At 38.6% G+C, this 20,594-nt stretch overlaps 1 protein-coding gene across 1 annotated transcript in view; it reads left to right on the plus strand.

Moving 5' to 3' along the window:
- The first annotated feature begins 201 nt into the window (after nucleotides 1-201).
- thsd7ba (thrombospondin, type I, domain containing 7Ba) overlaps nucleotides 202-20,594 on the plus strand; it is a 163,599-nt gene continuing 143,206 nt past the window's right edge. Inside the window, exon 1 of the mRNA XM_069154704.1 lies at nucleotides 202-421. The gene's annotated coding sequence lies outside the window, so the exon portion shown is untranslated. The remainder of the gene's footprint in view (nucleotides 422-20,594) is intronic.

Consider the following 20,594-nt stretch of genomic DNA (forward strand, 5'->3'; position numbering starts at 1 on the left):
GGGTGTGTTCACTTGGAGACAGCGGTGATGGCTTATTAGAAAATCATCCCTCTTAGCCAATGGTTTTTAAGAGAGAGGTGCATGTCATTTGACTGAGAAGTACCACCTCCCAGAGCCAGCACACCCCCTTCAGTGTAACGCGGCGCTGTGTGAGAGCATCACTATCACTGCTCTCGCCTGTCTCCTCTGTCTGTGTTTCTCTCTCATTGTCCACAGACACTTTCTCGCCTTCTCTCTGATTTCTCCTGCTCCCTCTCTTCCTCTGCGCTCTCGGTCCCTCTGCTCGCCCCTCCTCTCTCTTTGCTTGTCCTCCCCCCTCTCCCCCCCCCCTCCTCTTTCTCTTTCCTTGTGATTGTGTCCCGTAGGCAGAGGTAGGATCTGTTACACACAGCATCAGCATCAGCCTCAACCGAGAGCCCAGGTAAGACATTTTTTTTTTTTTCTTATTTGTTCACTTTTGCGTTGACGGTCTACAGCAGTGAGAAACCAAGCTGCATGCTGTCCAGTGTGCACAAATTGATTCCTCTACATCCGCGATGAATTTGAAGTGGAGCTCTGATTTAAAAAAAAAAATTTTTTAAGAGGGACAGTGGGAGCTAAGTTGTTTCATTCCCCTGAGGCACTCAAATTTGATTTTTTTATAAGTGCTTTCATTGTTCACAAGTTGTGACAATGTCAACTTCAGGAATTTGACTTCAGTCAGAAGAGTGTAGCTGAGAGGCAAATGCAGGACTGTGTCTATTTTACAATAAGATCACTCACAGACATGATACAGAAACAGAGAGAGGGAATGAGAAATATACAGAGGCAGAACAAGGCAGATAGGGAGATTAGGTTTTCAGTGGTCACAGCTGGTGGTTGGAAGTGAGTTAAGAGTTGCAGAAGCATGAACTCAAGTGTTCAGAGATCAGCAGGAGACGAAGGGACTCTATTGATCCGGAGCTGGCGTCCTCCCAGAGCTAAACTGAGACTAAATCCAGAGGAGCTGATGTGAAAGATTTTCCTCTTTGGTATATTTATAGAGTGATCGGATGTGACTTCATATACAGCAAAGAACAACTCATTGGTGAATCTGACTGGCTGTGCTGTGCAAAAATGATAGACTCAGGACAGTTGCTCTCATCCACATCTGTGGCGATGACTGAATGGATTTTTTTACGACTGACTAATTGAAACAAGTTGTAAATCTGTCCGAGTGGAAACCAGCGAGGAATAGATTAATTACATTCTGTCCACTGCTGTGTGATACGGGAAAAGGTTATGTCCTGGTGTAGATTTAATTTTTGTGAAAAGAGTTTCCCTTCAAACTGCAGGTGATATAGATGTAAATTAATGTGTACATTTGCATAAATGACAGAAGTAGACCTATCTTCTTATCGCTGTCATTTAGAAGATGTATAAATGAGTACAGGCTTGCCCACGAGCAATGTTCAGCCTTTAAAGTTTAAATAAACAACAGGACAATGCAATGCTACATCTGAAATTCAACACTGAAGCACATTAGTGTCACTTAAATCATGTCTCATGGTGGCTTTGGCTGCTGAGCAGGAGCTTTGCACGATGGCTTTTACCATAATGATTGATGTCACATTATTGGTTAGTTGAAAGGTGGTCTTTGCTGATAAGTAATCTTTGAAGTTCATCTTCAGCTAATATTTTCTCGAGGACCGATGCCCTATCGGCCGTGTCTGTGGTAAAAGAATATTCATCACACTGATGAATTTAAATGCAATCTGAAAATAGCTCAGAGCAAAGTTGCGTTAGGTCTCATAAGTAATACAGCGGTGTGCTTATATTTCATTCATGACATAGTTTGCAGCGCTCTCTCGGACTGTGGAGAGAAATGAGAGAAACAGCTTTGTGATGTGAAAAGACACTGGTTTATGAGGTGAAAGAACATCCAAACACGCTGCAGTGGAAATATTAACAGCAGTAGCTGAAACTGCACTTACATCGTGAGGATCCACGTGGAAAACTTGCACATTTCAACCAGTGTGACCACAGTCCACAGCCACAGAGCCACGGTGGGGCAGTTTTGAAGCATTAATGGCATTTGGTGGCCACTGCAACCCACACTGCAGACTAAAAGCCCTGCTATAGGCTTTCTCACGACTCTAAAGAACACATTCTTCAGTTTCAGATACACAAGAGATGTATTGTCATGTTGTGCTGTGTGTATATATATATATATATATATATTATATATATGTATATATATATTACATATATACATATATATATATGTATATATGTATATATATTGGGGATAGGGTTTCTTGTTATAAAACAATGTGTTAATATTATCTAGAGCAAAATAGAAGCCGCCTCAGCTGCTTGGCTGACACAGCCTCTGTCATTAACCCAGCGCTCAGCCTGAGACCCAGAAAAATATCCGCATTTTGAGGAAATTACAGTCGGAGAAATGGGGTAGCTGGTGCCTTTTCAGTCCGCTGAGGGTTCCATGCTGACAGCTACACTCTGTCTTTTTTTCTTTTTTTTTGGTTGGTTGTGAGCTGCCCCAGGTGTGACAGGCAGCCGGAGTAATGGGGGACGTTTGACAGATGCATATTTCCAGCCTTGAAAGCTTCATATAAAGAAGATAGACGGCATGGATTCAGGCTGAGCGTGGGACAAACTGTTGGGCTGTGAATCACCTCAATGAGTGTGCCGCCTCTCTGCTCGATTGATCTGTCACGTGACTCTCACAACCCTTCTAAGTTACTAATTGCATCCCAAGCTGATTATTGATTGAAATATGAGGGTGGTCTCAAGGAGGCAGGCAGTGTGTTCTACCTACTCAGGCTGGTGGTCAAGTTACAAGCTGCATGATCCAACAAGTATGAGTAATCGATGATTTGACATCAGCAAACAAACATTTTGAGTGAGGAGCATGACTTGTTTGTGTGTATCTCTCTCTCTCTCTCTGTGTGTGTGTGTGTGTGTGTGTGTGTGTGTGTGCGTGTGTGTGTGCTGATTTCATTTCTACAGCACCATGTGGGATTTATACTAATATTGGAGACTTTGTGCGATAATTAATCTTTTATAAGCCTATCAGGGCACATAACCAGGAGGCAAGGCAATGGGATTACATTGCAGTTTGTACAGTAGAGTGCAGTGTTTCTTGGCAAACAGACATAATCTGGCAGTCAGTCTGTTCAGAGAAAAGCCAATGGAGGGATGAACTGTCCCGTTTGCTGAATATTAGTCCTTTGTGTGCTCTTATGTCATTTGAAATCCCAGCATAATTTCAGTTCTACTTATAAAGCACACTGGTGCTTTGAGCTAGGTGCTCGCCTCGGCATGCTACCTTGCTCACAGTGCTAACATGATTATATTCAGCAGGAATAATGTTTGCCATGTGCACCATCTCAGTTTAGCTGGTCAGTTTTGCTAACATTTGCTAATCAGCTCTCAGGAAAGTAGAGGAAGAAGTAGAGGCTAAAGTCAGCCTCTGCAGATTGAGAGTTTCTGTACATTTGAAGTTGTTGAGATATTTCGGAACAAAACGGGCTTGACCGAGCAAAAGTCGGACATTGGTATTCAGATAGGATTTATCTATTGGACCAACAAAGACACGTGTCATGTTCGTGTCATGACAATAACTTTCATTTCAAAGTAGACATTGCTGCATCAACCCCCCCCCCCAAAAAAGAAAAGGCTAATTAACATTTTCGACCCTAATATATACAGTGTTAATACAGAAATCAAAGGCACTTTTAGTGATTGTAAGTTATTTTAGTGCAACATCTGCATTGCGCAGGTGTACTGTATGTACTCTTTGAACGTCCTTATTAAATATAAATGGGGATACTCAATGGTCCCCATGGTTCTGGTCCCCGAGCCAGTTTCTCTGTCTTTAGAGCTTTAGAATACAATAACAGGCCACTTCAAAAGGTAAAACGTTTCCAGTTGCATTAAATTATGATCCGTATGTTATCCTTTAGTTAACAGCACAATAAGTGGCTTTGAGTTGCAAGAACAACGTTACACAACTGTTTTCTTTATGAGAGAGCTTTGATGTTCAAAAAAAAGGATAGATCGAGGACAGATGGTTTATTGCATACATAGTTAGCATCAAGGATTCTCTGAATTATTCGTGGGTATATCTCTTTCCTGATAGGATGAATGAAAGGGCAGAGGAAGAAAAGCTCTTTTGTTCACAACATCCTTTTGCTAATAGGATTAGATACATCTGGAAAGCACTCAAAAGGGCTTTATAGTGAATATTCATCTCCCACCAATGATAATGATACAGAGCGCACACACAGGCTTTGGACAAATAAAAAGTAAAATCAGGGTTCTCATCAGCCATCGTCAGTCTATGTCAGCTTTTTAAAGAAATTATGTCAGTACAATAACAAACATGGTGATGTAGCATCACATTTCATTGATAATAATTGATTACCATTATCAATATACAGTAAAGTGTATCGTAATGAAATGTATGCAAAGTCAAAAATTTTGGCCAAGAATGTTTAAATGCAATTTTCATTTTCTTTTTTTATTTTTTTTTATTCCAATTTACTTGGAAACTGAATAGACTATTAACCCTCACCACACACGCACACGCACTCACGCGCACGCGCGCACACACACACACACACACACACACACACACACACACACACACACACAGTGAGGATGTTGTGATGCCAGTGAGGATGTGTTGTGATATTAGTGTAATGTGTTGTGATGCCAGTGAGGATGTGTTGTGACAACCGCTTCACCTGTAAAATTACCAAGTTACTGCAGTTCAAATGCAATTTTTTTTACCAACACTTAAGAGGTGTGGTGCAACTGTAAAATGTTGCTGAACGTTGATGTTTTTCCTTTTCACCCACTTTGCTGCTTGCTGACGCATTCAAGCATATCGTTAAACTGCTGTCTGACGCTTATTTAATTTGAGACTGTGTGGTCCATCCGTGGGGAAACGCACTTACATTTACCCAGTTCTTAAAAACAGTCTTTAAAGCATTATGCTACCTCAACTCTCTCCAGCAATTACAGACCCGCTGCTCACTTGCGGCGGCTTTAAAGGCAGGTTATAGCGACACTTGTTGATTCCTGGAAAAAATTAGGATGTGGTCAGTTTGAATTCTTTCAGGTTTGGCAGAATGCATTGCTTCCATCTCGGCATTGGTTTCCTCATGTTAGATTTCCCGCTCGTTCTTATTTCTGAAACTAGATTCAGTAATGGTTTCCCATTTCACCTCCACGGAGAGAATACCGTCAAACACATGGAAATCCTCGAGTGTAAGCATTCTATATGCATAATAATCATAACTGAGTATGAATAATAATCCCAATTACACCACCTTCACAACTTGTGAAACATGCGTTGGGATTACTGAAATGTTCAAGAATAGTAACAGTGAAAGAAATCTCTTGATTTTTTTATGCAGTTTTTATGAGCAACAACTCTTTTGATTAACACATCCATTTGCTCAAAGTATTAAAATTCCAGTTAGGATTAAGTTTTGCCACATGGATTTGGATTTGGATTTAGGATCTTAACAAACTGTTACGATAGTCGCTGAAAAAACAATATGAACTTGCTTTTATTTAAGTGTGAAGTTGAGATTCTTTTATTTGAAAACATTCGACAATGTGTATTCGTGCGCACTTTTGTGTGTGCTTGCCGAGTGACTAACCGTGATAGGACCATCGAGGGATTCCTTCATCTAATTACCGCTGCTGACATAGGGCAGTAAAGCATCAGACTGACATCAGAGGAAGGTCAAATCACTCAAGGTGGACCTTTCGTGATGCTCACTATAGCTAAAGACGCCTTTTTAAAAAAAAAGAAGAAAGTATGTTATGTCAACCAGTAAATATTTTATTTATCAAACCTTTAAAAAATATTTTTGTTTTGTCAGTTTCTGCTTCAGTTTTACATAAAAGTAATACAGCTGAATCAAAGATCCCAGACGTAAATAACTTACTTCGTCTGTCTGGCGACAGTTATTGTCACCTTTTTTCCACTTCATCTTGAAAATACATGAATCCACTTAACCAAAGAAATCCTCCTTAGAGAAAACCTCTTTCAGCGAGCGTTACCCTTGACATGATTAGGGTTAGGTGATGTGAATCCTCTTCACATCAGTCTGATGTAGTGCAGGATTGAAGTGATTATTTGGGCAGAAGAATCATAATGCTCTGCTGGTCTGTTGCATCGCTACCCAGAACACAAACAAGTTTTTTCCTGAGTCTATTGAATTTGCTGACCCCCCCACCACCGCAACAGTTTTCAATTACATTAGCCCCCACCCCACACCCCACTTGGAATATAAATGCAGGAGCTTGAACAAGCCTTATCTCAAGGGTCTTTGTCAAGTAGCCGGCTTATTTGTCTGTAGCTCTTTCCATTTGGCCACACAGGTTATTCTTTGGGTGTTAGCGGTTGTCAGGCAGCTGAAGGAGGCTGTCACAAAACCTGGTCAGCCTGCTGACGGCCCACTGGCCTTTAGCTCGCATCTCCTGCTTCCATCACCCCTATTAACTTTGGATCACTGGCTATATTCACTAAATCTTCCTCGCTCGTAATAGAATTAGTGCTGTGATACACCTCCCTGCTAATGGTCAAACGTGTCTTTTTGTTCGCCTGCTGTACAGACCTTCTGTCTCAATTGACATTCTCTTTTTTTTGTTATTCCCAGCTGTCTTTGATGTGTCAGCAGTAATTACATCTAATGAGAAAGGAAAGGAACTGTTCACCTGAAAAGAAGATGTGACCTCTGGTGAAAACATGCTGTTCCCGCTATCACTCTAATGGAAATGTGAAGCTGCAGTCAGTCAGATTTGATGTGATGCCGCTTTGATATTCAGAGTTGGCAATGGGTTTGAATTCGAGCTCTCTTTCGTGTCCTTTAGATCCAAAAAGAGACAATATTTTACATTAGGGGATGTCACAAGTAATGACTGGCAAGTGGAAAGGTATGTACCTCGAGACTTAGTGATGCGGACTGCAGAGGTGAGAGCTCAGAGTGATCCCCATGGAGCAGCTTGAGTGCCACTTCTTTTGATTCACAGTCTCTTTTAACGCTACTGTTGCATCTCGTTCTAATTTACAATGATGAGTCGCTGTCTTCAAGTGGAAATTACTCATGAAATGGGAATATGTCAAATTTGAATGCAGTATTGGGCACTTGGTGTTACCGCGGCCAAATATGATTCTCCTTTGAACACATCAATCTCATCCAATGTCTCAATATTCACTTCCCTGCTTCTCGTGAGTGAAAATAACATCTAACATGAAATACGACGACACACAAGCCCAGAGAGAGAGCTATTCTAAATATGATATTTTTTTTTATATAGTATATCGTTTAATTTGAATATTTAATGCCTATTGGAAATGTTGGCTAAACAGAACTCAAGTATGCTGATGCTGCTCCTCGGACATAGAATGGATTCCTGATAGCGAGGGCCAAACTACGTCACACCGATGGGAATATTGTAATCAAACTGCTGTGTTCATTAAGCGAGTATGATATTGGCTCAGTAAGCTGCACAATTCTGAGCATTTAGAATAGAGCATGTACAATCTATGGATTTGAGGTACCGCCCCGTTGAGACTTTTTCTGTTTGAAAATGCATTATTATAAAAATGCAACAGGAGAAAAGGGGGTTCTTTCAGGATCCACAAAACCATAAGGCCGTTGTTGTCCAATGTTTTTGTAATTGTCAACAAAATCCCATTAACAGACTAAAACCAACAACGCATAATCCCTCTCTCAATACTTTACAGCTTCTGTTTCTCAACCCTCTCAAGTCTGCTGATTGCTGCTGCTGATGTAACTTCTAAAATAGGTCCCAAATATATGGAGTTTTATTTTTTGAAAGTGGTTGAATGCTTTCCTGAAATAATGGGAGTCAAGGAGGAGTTAATAGTGCATTTGATTCAGTTTAGGTTCAACCGCAGCTTGATAAAGTTGTGTGTATTTATGGCACAAGGAGATAAATGTTTGATTGACTCAAAATACACAGTAGAGAAGGAACATGTCATCAGAGTACAATGGAGTATCACACTGATGTGTGTTTCAGTAGCCTTTGTACTGTAATGAAATTAGTTATATGAGGCTTTGGCTACGCAGGAAGCCTTTATTGGACGGCCTTAGCCTCACTCTGGAGCTGCAAATCGCTCCGCAAAAAAATTAATTGCCTCTCTTACGAACATGCTCTGCAATGTATAAATGATACATATGATGCGTCTTTATTTATTAAATTTTTTTTTTAAATCGAGGATGGTGACTATACTGGTCTTAAATAAGATCCGTTATATATTGCTTAATTTATTGTATGCTAACCCTTCAGGCAAGCAGAGGTGTACATGGCTATGCACAGTCCATATTAATCTATTTATTCACCTGCACTTAATTACCATCCACATCACTGTACTGTGCCATTAGGTGTCAACAGACAAACACACCCACACACAGATGTACACATAATCACATTTAACAAGCTTCACATTTTCTGATTTTGGAAGGAACATTTTATATTATGTTAGTTTATTGACAATGAGACCTCACCTTTAGTTTGAACAATTTTCAAATATCTGTCAGCGCATATAAAAGATGTGTGGATGTGTGCATGAGTGTGACGGTGTGGTAGCCCTGGTTTTTAGAAGCTGATAATCCACTGATGTTGAGGTCCCCTTATCTCACACTCTCCCTGCTGGAGTGTGCTCCTGCAGTCTTCTCCCTCCATCTCCTGTTTTTTATGGCTGATTAACGACAGACAAGCATTCATTTTAAGATCTTAAAATTTCTCACATTCGTAATAATATATTGAAGGAGAGAGTTTCGTGCTGCATCAGTAAATCAAGTCCAGTCCCATCTTCCCGCTGTCTGGTTTGTAGATTTAAAATGCTCACTGATCTTTAAAGATGACAATGTGAGCACATCTAATCAGGTCATGAAATGCTTTAATCAGCTGTCTACAGTGACAAGTGGATAAAAAAAAAAAAAATCTCTTTTACAAGTAAGCTTTAACAACACAAGAGTAACGTTAGGAATAAACTGACTTTGAGCAAAGTCGTGGCCATCAGCCTAAATGGCAAGCGGAACTGACACACACAACCTATTTACGATTTCAAGCTGTTCTTATTGTGTTTGGATGTTTGTATGCGATGAAAGAACTTGGCACTTTTAGGATGCCAGATGAAAAGAAGCTTGATCAGGGATCATCTTGTCTTTTGTGATATGCAGTCAAAAGGCAGGAAGCATATGAAGTTACAGCAGAGACAATAACATTATGCATCATGTGATGCCAAGTCTTGTAAGGAGTCCAGCCAGCAGCACATACACATCTTTACAGTCTGTATGAACAGGCTGACGCTTTGTTTACAACTGTTTTCATCTATGGTTGTTTTGGTCTTGTTTAGACAAGCTGCTGCAAAGATCATTTTTTATCGATCACGTTTCACCTGCAGTGCAAAAACCAGCGCTGAAGGTCTTTTTCTATGAAGGCCCTTTGCTCTCCACAGCAGTTGTCTGTTTTAAAAGGCCGCCTGTTGATGTGCTTTTCTGTCTACAGGAGAAGATCTGGTGAGTGTTCATTATTTCATTACACTTCAACCTGCGAGAGCAGCCTGTGTGATGTGTTTCTCTCCTCATTTGCAGTACCACTCCATACAGTTTCTCTGCTCTTTTGCATCTAATTAGGACAGGCTGTGTGCCTTCAAACAATGGGATAATGACTGGCACGGGTTGGTGCTGAGTGCCGCCTGGCCGAGCACCAGAACCTTGGAGTGGGAAACACTCCTCACAAATGTGGCACAGCTATGCGTGCCAGGAAATGCTGGTGCTTATTGGTTATTCACCTCACCTCATGAAGTCGTGTTGGGGCTTTAACTGTTGAATGTTTAATTTTGATATTTTATCTCATGAAGAATTCAGGAGATTTTGGGATGTAGTTTGCTAATTTATATTTTATAGATAAACAATTGGCTCATCAGAGACAATTTCCTTTGGTGTGATGTAGGTTGGATTTTGTCTTTGTATTAATCCCTCAGCAAACCCAAAGCACTAGTTAGTTGTCTTATGCATGTGTCACTATGTGAAATGTATGACATATTCCATCAAATTCTGCATGTTTTAGTCATTTTAAATGTTTTGCTTCCACAAACATAATTTACAGTTGAAAATTATTATTAGACAAAAAACATATTTACCTCTATTGATCTCGTGCTAGATAATTTGCTAAAGTATTTTTGGCGAATCAAATCTTTAAGAGCTGCCATTCATTGAGTTTCCACATGTCTTGGTTTGTGCTGTGATGATGTGGGTTTAGTGGTACAGCACAAACTATGCGAGACTGCAAAAGAGAATAACATTTTCCAGTGAAAAGCTATTGTGTTACTGCTGCTGACATAGGGCAGTAAAGCATCAGACCGACATCAGAGGAAGGTCAAATCACTCAAGGTGGACCTGCTTAGATCCTGTTGATAGAAATAGAAAAAGCTAACAAAGAAATATATTTCTGTCATTTCTAAAACTTTTACAATCACTAATCAACAAATGTGAGAAAAATGTTTTCTTCAGAATAGCTGTCATTTCTATGTTTATAGTGATATATTTCACGTTTATATTGTTTATCTACACACAACTTGCTTCTACAGTTATGAGGTTATGTTTATTGTAAATGTGATTGTTGTGCAAAGTGCGCACTGTTTTGAGGTTGAATCTGTCCATCCACCTGAATCATTTCCAACATTTTGGTCGGGAGCTTTTGAGCTGGAGCAGTTCTGCTTTGGACAAACTGAGGACTTTTGGAGCATCTGTCAGTTTTTGGAAGTCATAGCACTTCTTTCCATTTCCACAGCCATTATTTTGCTTCTGCTCCTCCTTCAATTTCAGTGAGAGTGTATGTATGGGAGATCCGGCTTCCCAAGGGGTAATTTTTAGTGTGCCTTTATTAAGCAGGGTTGAGACAGTTGAGGTAATCAGTTACATCATCAGGGACTAATAAGTTCTCTTGGGATTCCTAATTGGTCACATTTTTGCTGTTGAGTATCGTCATTCTCATTCTGTGGCTCTGCTTTTAAATGATGTAATCCATGAATGGCCCAAAAATGAATTCCCTATGATTACTAGCTTCAGGTAGATCCTCAGTTGTGGAGCTGTTCTAATCAAAATCCTTGAATGTCAAATATGCTGCGCTGAGCCAAACCTGTAACCTAGCTGCAGGACCATTATTTTACTCTGACAATTAGCTAAAGAGACACGCTTCTTTATCATTGAATCCGTGTTCAGGCTTTGTAACAGCTAGGCAACACTGTCACAATATGACTAAACTGGAAAGTACATTTTAGCACAAAAACACTAGAAAAATAAAATGCTTTTTAAAATAAGTTTGGACATTTGACACCAGAATATTGTTAAAGAGAAATTATTTTAGAAAATTACACAGGATCTACTCTAGTCCCAAGTTGATAACAACGGATCTGTTAACACAATGTTTAGGTTCAAGTTGAGCTGTTTGGCAACTTACATTCAGGTTTTTTTTCCAACAAAAACTTAAAGTACTTGAGTTTCACAAACGTGTTGTAAAAGGATCACACAACAAAACTGCAAACCAGTGCTGCCCATGCTCAAAAGTATTCCTGTCTATTCCAATGGTTTTATTGGGACAGACACTTATTAAATATTTTCATCTTCTGATAATACATTTCTCTACAGATTTGTAGTTAGGGATACTTAACACATTCAAGATGCTTCTTTACGCAGAAATCAATACATTAAAAATGTAGAAATAGAATTTGAAAAAATGGACTGCTTGTGTCTTTCAAATGAACTTTCTGACAGGCAGAGTGTTAACAGATGCTTCATGCTTAATATATGACTACCTGTGAAATGTATCAAACCATTATTTGATGTGCTCAAATGGTTATAATGTATTTCCCCTAGCTTTGACCTTTCGTCAAAGGTATTCCCCAATAGACCGCAGGCATGATATTTTAATAAAATTTAGAGCACATTAAAAATGTCATTGACTTTCATTGGCTCAGTTCCATTGAGCTGCACTATCCAGTCACGGAACAGTCTCCAGTCCATAGGCCATGATCTATTTTAATTGAAAGTGACAGATATGAATCATAATGAGGGCTGATCTTTATTAACTGATATTAAGAACAAACTTGTACAAATGTGCAGTATCAAATGGATTTATCTTTGACATTTTTGTTGTGAAATGCTTTACATTTTTAAACTCATTATTTTTTTTTTTTTTACCATCTGCAGATTCCATGCACCAACTTATTGTCATTAGTTCAGACTCCAAAAGTAAAAAAAAAAAGGGAAAAAAAGCATTGTATGTTCATATCAAACCTATGGCAGATATTCACTTTAAGGCTAGTATTTTATTACCTTTGTGAGCAATGCCTCATCCAATCTACGGTCACACTGCAACTCACATCCAAAACAAACATCTGCCTGCTGCTCTCATTAACAATAACAACATCTGCTGTTTTAGCAATGACATTTCAAGATAACTTCAAAAAAATATGTGTTACATATTTGGAATGCAATACATTATGAAGGATAAAGTGGATACAACCCCTTATCCTTGACTAACTAATTAGCAAAACGTCATGTCTGTCATTGATTTGTACACACAGCAGAGAGAATGGAGTTTGTGACTCAGATCCACATATGGAATTCTTGTTTGTCTGATGCAAACAATGAGGGTGGACTCATTAGGAAACCACATGCGTGCACGGTTGTATCTTGGGAACATCATTTGCATTTACTTTAAACCTGGCAGTTACAAGGTTTCAGTCTTATATCTCTCATACACACACACTGCACCAGTCACACAGTTTAAAAAGCTTCCAATATACTGTAACTTCGAGCATTATATGTAAAATGTTGTCATTTTAGTGGCGACTCATTTATGCAGGAACAACTTGTGTGGAATTAGAGGTCACAAGACTGTCTTACTACTGGGTGCCTTTAATGTTGTTGTTGACTCCATTCACATTTCTACCAGAGGGTATACAGTATTAAACCCTGTGTAAGTGCAACATATTTACTTTCAGAGCTTGAAAGGCTTTGGTTATTGAACCGACACTTTAAACCCTCAAAAAGCTTTAGAATAAATTAAAAACCTTTACCACATATCTTGGCTCCAACAAAGCGCAATAATAGTATACTAATGAGGCCAGAATGGACTGGACTTAAAAGCACAACTCACAGACTCAAAATTAACAAAAAAATGTGTTTTAGTATAAAGGTACAAGCCTGACAGCAGGAGTAAAAGGACAAAAAGCAGTATGAGAAAACTGGGTAACAGGCGAGGATAAAAACAAAAACAAAAAAACAGGAAAAATTACACCAGGAGTAGTAAACACGAGGGAAAAAAAAATGTCTGGAATATAGAGCACAAGGTACAACAACAAACTAGCACAGAGGGAATGGAAAACAGACTATATATCGGGGGTCTTCATAAAACAAAAGTGTCCGAGAGCTACTCATGTTTAGGATCATTTATTCACATAGCTGAGCTCCACCCAAACCAGCTGAATGAGCTTCTTTTATGTGAACAATAACAAATTGATACTCTTCACACACATTTTGTATCACAAATGCTTCAACTCAACAGCGTGTGCTTGCTTTTTTCTGTATGCATTTCGTTACGTTTTCAATTGATGAAGCTCACATTAATCACATATGTCATAGAAAACAAAACAATTTTAATTACTTTCTTTCAGTCCACATATCAGCCTTCTGCGAGCTACTCAGAAACAGGTGGTGAGCTACTGGTAGCTCGAGAGCGGCGTGTTGGAGACCCCTGATAATATACACGAGGGCGGAAGACAGTTGAATGCAGGTGCACACAGTCAGGGCGGGGCAGGCAATCACACAGGCTGGAAACACACTCGAGCAGGAAAAGACATCTGAAATGACGGGATGAGTTGGTGATCAAAATAAAACAGGAAATGAAATGATTAAAGTGCAAAAACAAAAAACCTTTCCTAATGACAGGAGTAGGTTGTGACAAGTATTTTCTAGGTTTAATGCACTTTAGCAGACAGATCACAGTGGACGTCAGCTCACACCAAATTTCGAAGATATTAAAGTAGAAATGTCCAAACCATGCAGTTAAATATTGATAGATAACCTTTTATCATAATAACAGATAATTTAAGTATTTATACAGGTATATTTTAAAAAGATATATTCATATTTTCCTGCTACTCGACAGAGTCACAGCAGCATCCACGAAGTAAAAAAAAAATTGGAAGAAGTACCAAGATGCTCCCTGGCAGCCAACTTAAAATCTACTAAAGTCTCTTTTACTTTGATGACAAAACTGATGTGACACTTAAAAGACAACAAACATTTAATTTTCTTATTAAGCTATTAAATGGGAAAGTACGAATTAATAAATTAATATTCTACTCTTTTATTACATGTACTGCAGCATATAATCTGCTGAACTTGCTTTTTAAGGTACTACATTACATTTTGTGTTTCCAGCACATTCACATTCAGTGGAAGCACAAAAGCCAGACTCACCACTGATCAAACAAGTTACATAAGACGTCTGTTTGAAACTCCTTACATTTTATCACACGTAGTGAATTATTTTGTTACATCTCTTTCAAGTCCTTGTCTTAAAAGCGAGAGGAGGGTGAAGCATAGCAGAAAATCGTTAGAGTTCTTTGTGCCACTGTCTCAGAGGAGAGGCTGATTTTATCACTGTCCTCGGCACATCAGGGAAAATTCAGGTGTTCATGTTGAAGCCACAGATGGTATGCGAATCTCGATCAGAGTTTCCATTGACTCTGTGTTAGGTTTTCTAAAACTGACAGATGGAGCATCATCATTTAATCCGATGAACAAACTGTGCCATTAGGGTCATTTATTATTTACAATGAGTTATATTATTTATTACTTCCACATAACATCTGAATGTACCTCTTCTGCTGTACTAGTATATTTTCAAAAAAATCAATTGGGAAATGGGGTTGTTATCATTAACGACTGTAAATGTCAATCACTATCCACATAGTGACAGCTAGTGAGCATGGTGCGATAAAGTGATTACATAAAGGGATTTCTTGTTATAATTAATCATTAACTTCACAGTTAAGAAAATCGGGATTACCTGTCTGTAAGTTGTTGACTTGATTGCACACTGATTGAATTCATATGCAGTCCTATGTTGGTCTGTTACTGGGGCTCTTACAGTATATAGTGATGTTTAGCACGTGATTTCTTTATCCAATTGATATTCTGCATGTTTACATTTGGCTTGTGTGGGTTTGTCTATTTACAGGGATGTATGAACTTCTTTCAACGGCTAGAGTGATACATTTAATATTAGATATTTAATATTAAATGAACCACTGTAACAGTCACAACATAATAGACTATGTTACAGCTGATGATAGTTGTAATGAAACAGCTTGCAAACCAAACGCTTTGTCACAAGCCAATTATCTTGTTGAATAGATCATGGTTTGGATTGAATTTCTGTTTTGTCTTTATTTCAATTGGGTTTTGGGTTTCCTGGTTTACTTTGTAGCCATTCACTCCCTGTGTCTTGGTCAACTACAATTCCTACCCTTGTTTGATTAGTTTCAGCTTTCCCTCGTTGTCCTCCTCTCCCTAAAATATCAAGTCTCTGAGCTCCCACTACCTCCTTGTAAGCTCGTTGTTTGAGTTTACGTTTCGTGTTCCTCTGTTTTGTTACCAAGTAAGTTCAGAGTCCTTGTCAGTTTGTTGTTTGTGATTCATTTTTAATTACTGCCTCCTTAGTTGCCTTTGTGTTTTTTGGACAGCCCCTGCTGGCTCATACTATTCGTGGTTGTTTAATAATGTTTGAGATTTGTCCGGTTATCAAGCACCTGCCTTTCACAATTAAAGCTTTGTGTTTATTTGTATCCTCCTGTTCCCAGTGCCGTGCATGTGGCTTATCTTTTCTTTTGAACAATCATAACAGTGCTGACATTTTCAGTTTTTATTATCCATTAAAAAATGGTGACAGTGGGAGATAAGAGAATTATCATTCAGTTTCATAATGTGGAGGTTGCAGCTCAGTTGATAGAGTGGGTTGCACACTAATTAGAAGGTTAGTGGTTCAATCCCAGCTCCTCCTGTCCACATGCCTAAGTGTCCTTGAGCAAGACACTGAACCCTAAAAAAATTGCTCCCAATGGTGTACCATCGGTGTGTTGTAAGTCGCTTTGGATAAAAGTGTCAGCTAAATGTAATGTAATAATAATGTTATTCATCTGGTAATTTAACACGTACATTGTTTCCCTTCTGTGTCTATAAAGGTCTTAAACCAGAAGCTTACCGCCTGAACTGCAGGTGAGCAGAAACCAGCCACTGACTGATTGGACCTATCAGTCCTCAAAACATTTGATTGGATTTGGCCACAGTGAGGTCTCTGATTTCACAACATGACCCGGCCCAGGCTTCTCCTCGGAGAGATTATGTTCAATAAAGTCCCGCTTTCATCCTTTCCTCTCTCCTTCCTCTCTTATCTGAGAAGCACAACCAGATAAGTGCCTCACCCAACAAAGGAGATAGAGCACTCACACTGTGAGTGAGTCCATATGTCATGCAGCGTCTTCCCACCCAAGAATTGATAGAGCAACAATTAGACCACTAGGGTGGGAGGTTAAATATTCTTTTAATTGCTATAAATGTATAATAAAGTCCTGAGTGGTTTCTATCAAAGTGACATATTTAATTATTACACAGTGAGAGGGAAAGACAACTTGTGGCTATATCCACTCAATAAACTTTCGTCCTGCTGCCTAATTCTTTATTAGTGTGCATTTATTTATTGGGACTGTATTGAGAAATTCCTGAATGTAGCCTAACCTAAGAGAAAGAGTTTATATTTTATACTTCTTAACTAAAACTGCACACCAAAGATGATCTTTCTTGACTGTACAACAGAGTTCTGGTAAATTTTGCACATAGAATGAATATGAAATATAGTGACTCTGTAGGTGTTTAGGAAAGTACGAGAGCTGAAGTTGTACAAATTACACATCATTGAGATTGGGTCAGTGAGTGTTTATGAATAAAATTAAACACACGCATTATTAAATAAAAGCTCTTTCTTCCTCATGTCTTAATTTCTGTTTTTTTTTTTTTTTATAGAGCCTTTCAAACACATCACTCACAAAGACCTCGACAGCTAATTCAAGCATATAGCACAGAGTTTTTCTCAGAGAGGCTCATATTTAATGAATGTCAGCTGTTCTCAGTTTAATTGCATGTTTATACAGCACTGTCATTTCCAAGACATGACACCCAGATTGCCCAATGTTTTGCTGAAATGTCTCTTGAATTCTGAAGGAGCACATTGCTTTGCCTTTGGTGGCAGCAAAGATGCTGCACGTCTTAATATTTTTGTCTTGATTTTCAATGTGCTGCAGTATATAAACTGTTAATGAAATGAAACGCTATGAACATCAAGTTAAAGTTCAATTAAAATGTTGTTGAAGTTACATTTTGTGAAAGAAAATTAATTAAACCAAAAATGTATATATGGTGCCAGGCAATGGAAACGGATAATAATGGCTGTATGTATGGATTGATGCCTTTTAAAGTCTTGATGGAACAGTTGTAAAGAATTCAAATTTTGCATCTTTGAATTCGGTGCATGCCAATGGCAAATCTTTAATGTCATAATTAGAAATTAAATCCAGCCACATTCAAAATTCTAAATATTTTGCTTTGTCTTGCTTTGTCGAGTCAGCTTTAGAGACTTACAGGATCTTTAGATTTATATTTGCAGCCTGAGGTCTGCTGCTCTCTTATTGTCACCAGTGCCTTGCTGAAGATGGAGGGCAAGCGCTTCTATACTGCAGCTTCTTGTTGGAGTAAAGGGAAGCCGTAAAATATTTTAAACCTTTAAAGACTCATTTTATAAAAGTGATATTCACTTTGCTTCGATTTAGATTGGTTTTATTCTAAGGTTTTTATTTGCTCTTTATGAGTCTTTGTCTCACTTTCTTTTATCTGTAAAACAATGCTTTGATTAGAAAAAGTGGTAGAGAGTCCAATAAAGGTATTATTAGCTGTATTAAATACATTCTTGACCATGCTCTGAATGGCTGTATACCAATTTGTATTGTCTGTAGACAATTTACAATTTTCTCTTTCAGAGGTTATTCTTGGCCATTGAGATCAGTGTTACTTGTTAAGTGTTCAGTTACCATCTATTTCACAGCAGACAGCCCTCCCCTTCTCAGTCTCACATGTCTTGATGGCACATTGTTATGTGGGATACATTATTCAGTGCAGCAGATCTTGGTTAGTGTGTGTTGATCCAAGCCTCCATGTTCTGTTTCAAATTCGTTTATTCAAATATAACAGTTGTGAAGAAGCTGTCCTAAAGCTCTGTTACAGACGGTCTGAGTAGATTACAAGATTCAAAAAGACAAAGATGTTCCCTTCCCTTTTACTGTAGGCTGTTGGTGCTGAGATGGATGAGTCACATGTTGATAAGTCCCACAGAGTGTATTCACCTGTATCTTTCTTTAGGGCCCCATTCACTTTCCTTTCCAGAAATACATTTCTTTTGTGCCTCTGTATTGGCAAGAGCGCTTGCCCGCAGGCGTTATGTTCCGTTTGTCCATTTGTATCCATCCCATTCTTGAGAATGGGATATCTCATGACTGTCTTTAGGGGTTTTCTTTTCAAATTTGGCACAAAGGTTCACTTTAAATGATGAATTTACTGATTAGATTTTGGTGGTAAAAATTCAAGGTCACCTGGACCTCAGGTCACTGCCATTCTTACAAATGTGAAACATCAGGAATGCCTTGAGGGAATTTCATTAATTTTGGCACAAATGTCCTCCTGTACTCAAGGAGGAACTGATTATATGTTTGGTGGCAAATGTCACTTTAACCTCCCAAAAAGTTTGTGACATTTTATAGCCAAAGATTAAAAGGTCAACTTGACTGTGACATTGTAATGTTCCGCAAAAACACAGTTTTGGCTATTATGCAATGCCATAACTTGGGAATCAAAGAGAAAATTGTTTTTCACATTACGTCACATACTGAGTTGGTGACACTAATCTGATGATTGTATAAACCCTCTGCCCTGCTGGGTTGAAAATGTATGAACCATCCACATTTTAGAGCTCGTAGTTTCTCCGCAACAGCATCCATATTCAAAGCATTCTCCTCTGTTGTGGCTACAAGTCTTCTATCTGAATTAGCTTTATTAGCCTTGCCTAGCAGCCTAGAAGTTTCTTCAAACTCTTTACTCCATATATGAGTCTGGATGGACATGTATGTAAACTGCAACTGAAAGCAATAATTCTATGATCTCCTTTAGGTGGTTGTTTCTCTTCAGGAGCAATTTCAAAGCTGGACATATTACATATATTACATACTTAGGTTTGATTTTGACACCTAATACTATGGGCTGCTTAAAGAAAAACATAAAGCAAAAATGCATAGCCCTGCGTATAAAATGTATATACACACAAAACACAATTTTTCTAAGGTAACCAAGAGCTGAGACAAATCCAGATAAGATAAAAAATAAAAACAAAACACTTTCATTTTCATGTCTGTCTGCCCTCTGAGCAGGTTTTGCTGACTCTGCATTCAGAAAAGTTGCTCATTAAGAGCCCATCCCTTTGTGAAGGATACTGGGTCTACACTACATCCTTGGCAACCATAAAACTGCCAGCCGACTGTGGAGAGTTATTTCTAGCACTAATGGGATCAGGACACTTTTATCTGGTGGTTTTATCAGTTGATTAACTAATGCATTGTTCTTTGTCGAGATGTAGAGTGTTGTTTCAGTCACCCCAGGTTGAGAAGGTCAACTCAAGGTAAGATCCAATCAGGCCAACAGCACTGTCCCAGGCTGGAGGGTCTTGTTGTAATTACACTCTCCGAGACTCCTGGTGAAGTTACAGATAAGGTGTGGGCATTGTTAGGGGACTTGGGGAAACCTTGTCTACACAAACATATTGTTTCACATTTTTCATGTTAATTGCATTGTCAGGATTTGGTGGTGCTTTGCATCATAAGCTTAGCAAAGTTACAAGGTGACTTTTTGCACTTCAAGTTGATTAGAGTGATGAATGCCTGCCTTTTTTTTAACGCTCATTATTTTGTTCAATAGATATATTTTTATAAATACTTCTCTCAATTATCAGTTTACATCTCTCATTTCTGACTTTGTTCTGCCATTGCACATACTCTATCATACCTCTGATGCCTAATGTGAATTTCCCCATGGCAGCTGATTGGGGTGTCGTCAGTGATGGTTTGTGGCTGATACATTTTTTCAAATGCAAGTGGAAAAGTTAAATAAATTAGAGGTCTTGGCATGTAATTTTTTAGATATCTTCATGATGCTCAAGATGCATACAAGAATGTTTACCTCCTGTCTGTTTTCACAGCATACAGACTGCCAGTCTACTGTGCAGTTCATTGTCTTGTAGTAGTTTCAGAGCCTTGTGTTGTAAAGACTTAACTAATCAATAAAGGGTTGCACACGGTCATTTCACATCGTACATTCCTTAAAGATGACTGCTGATAAAGCACATTGCTGTATGAAAGGAACAAGAACTGTGTATTTAATCAGTTCTTCTGGGCA

This window comes from Embiotoca jacksoni, unplaced genomic scaffold (assembly GCF_022577435.1).
Source record: "Embiotoca jacksoni isolate LCO1_2020_lvr unplaced genomic scaffold, fEmbJac1.0.p SCAF_2, whole genome shotgun sequence".
NCBI lineage: Eukaryota > Metazoa > Chordata > Actinopteri > Embiotocidae > Embiotoca > Embiotoca jacksoni.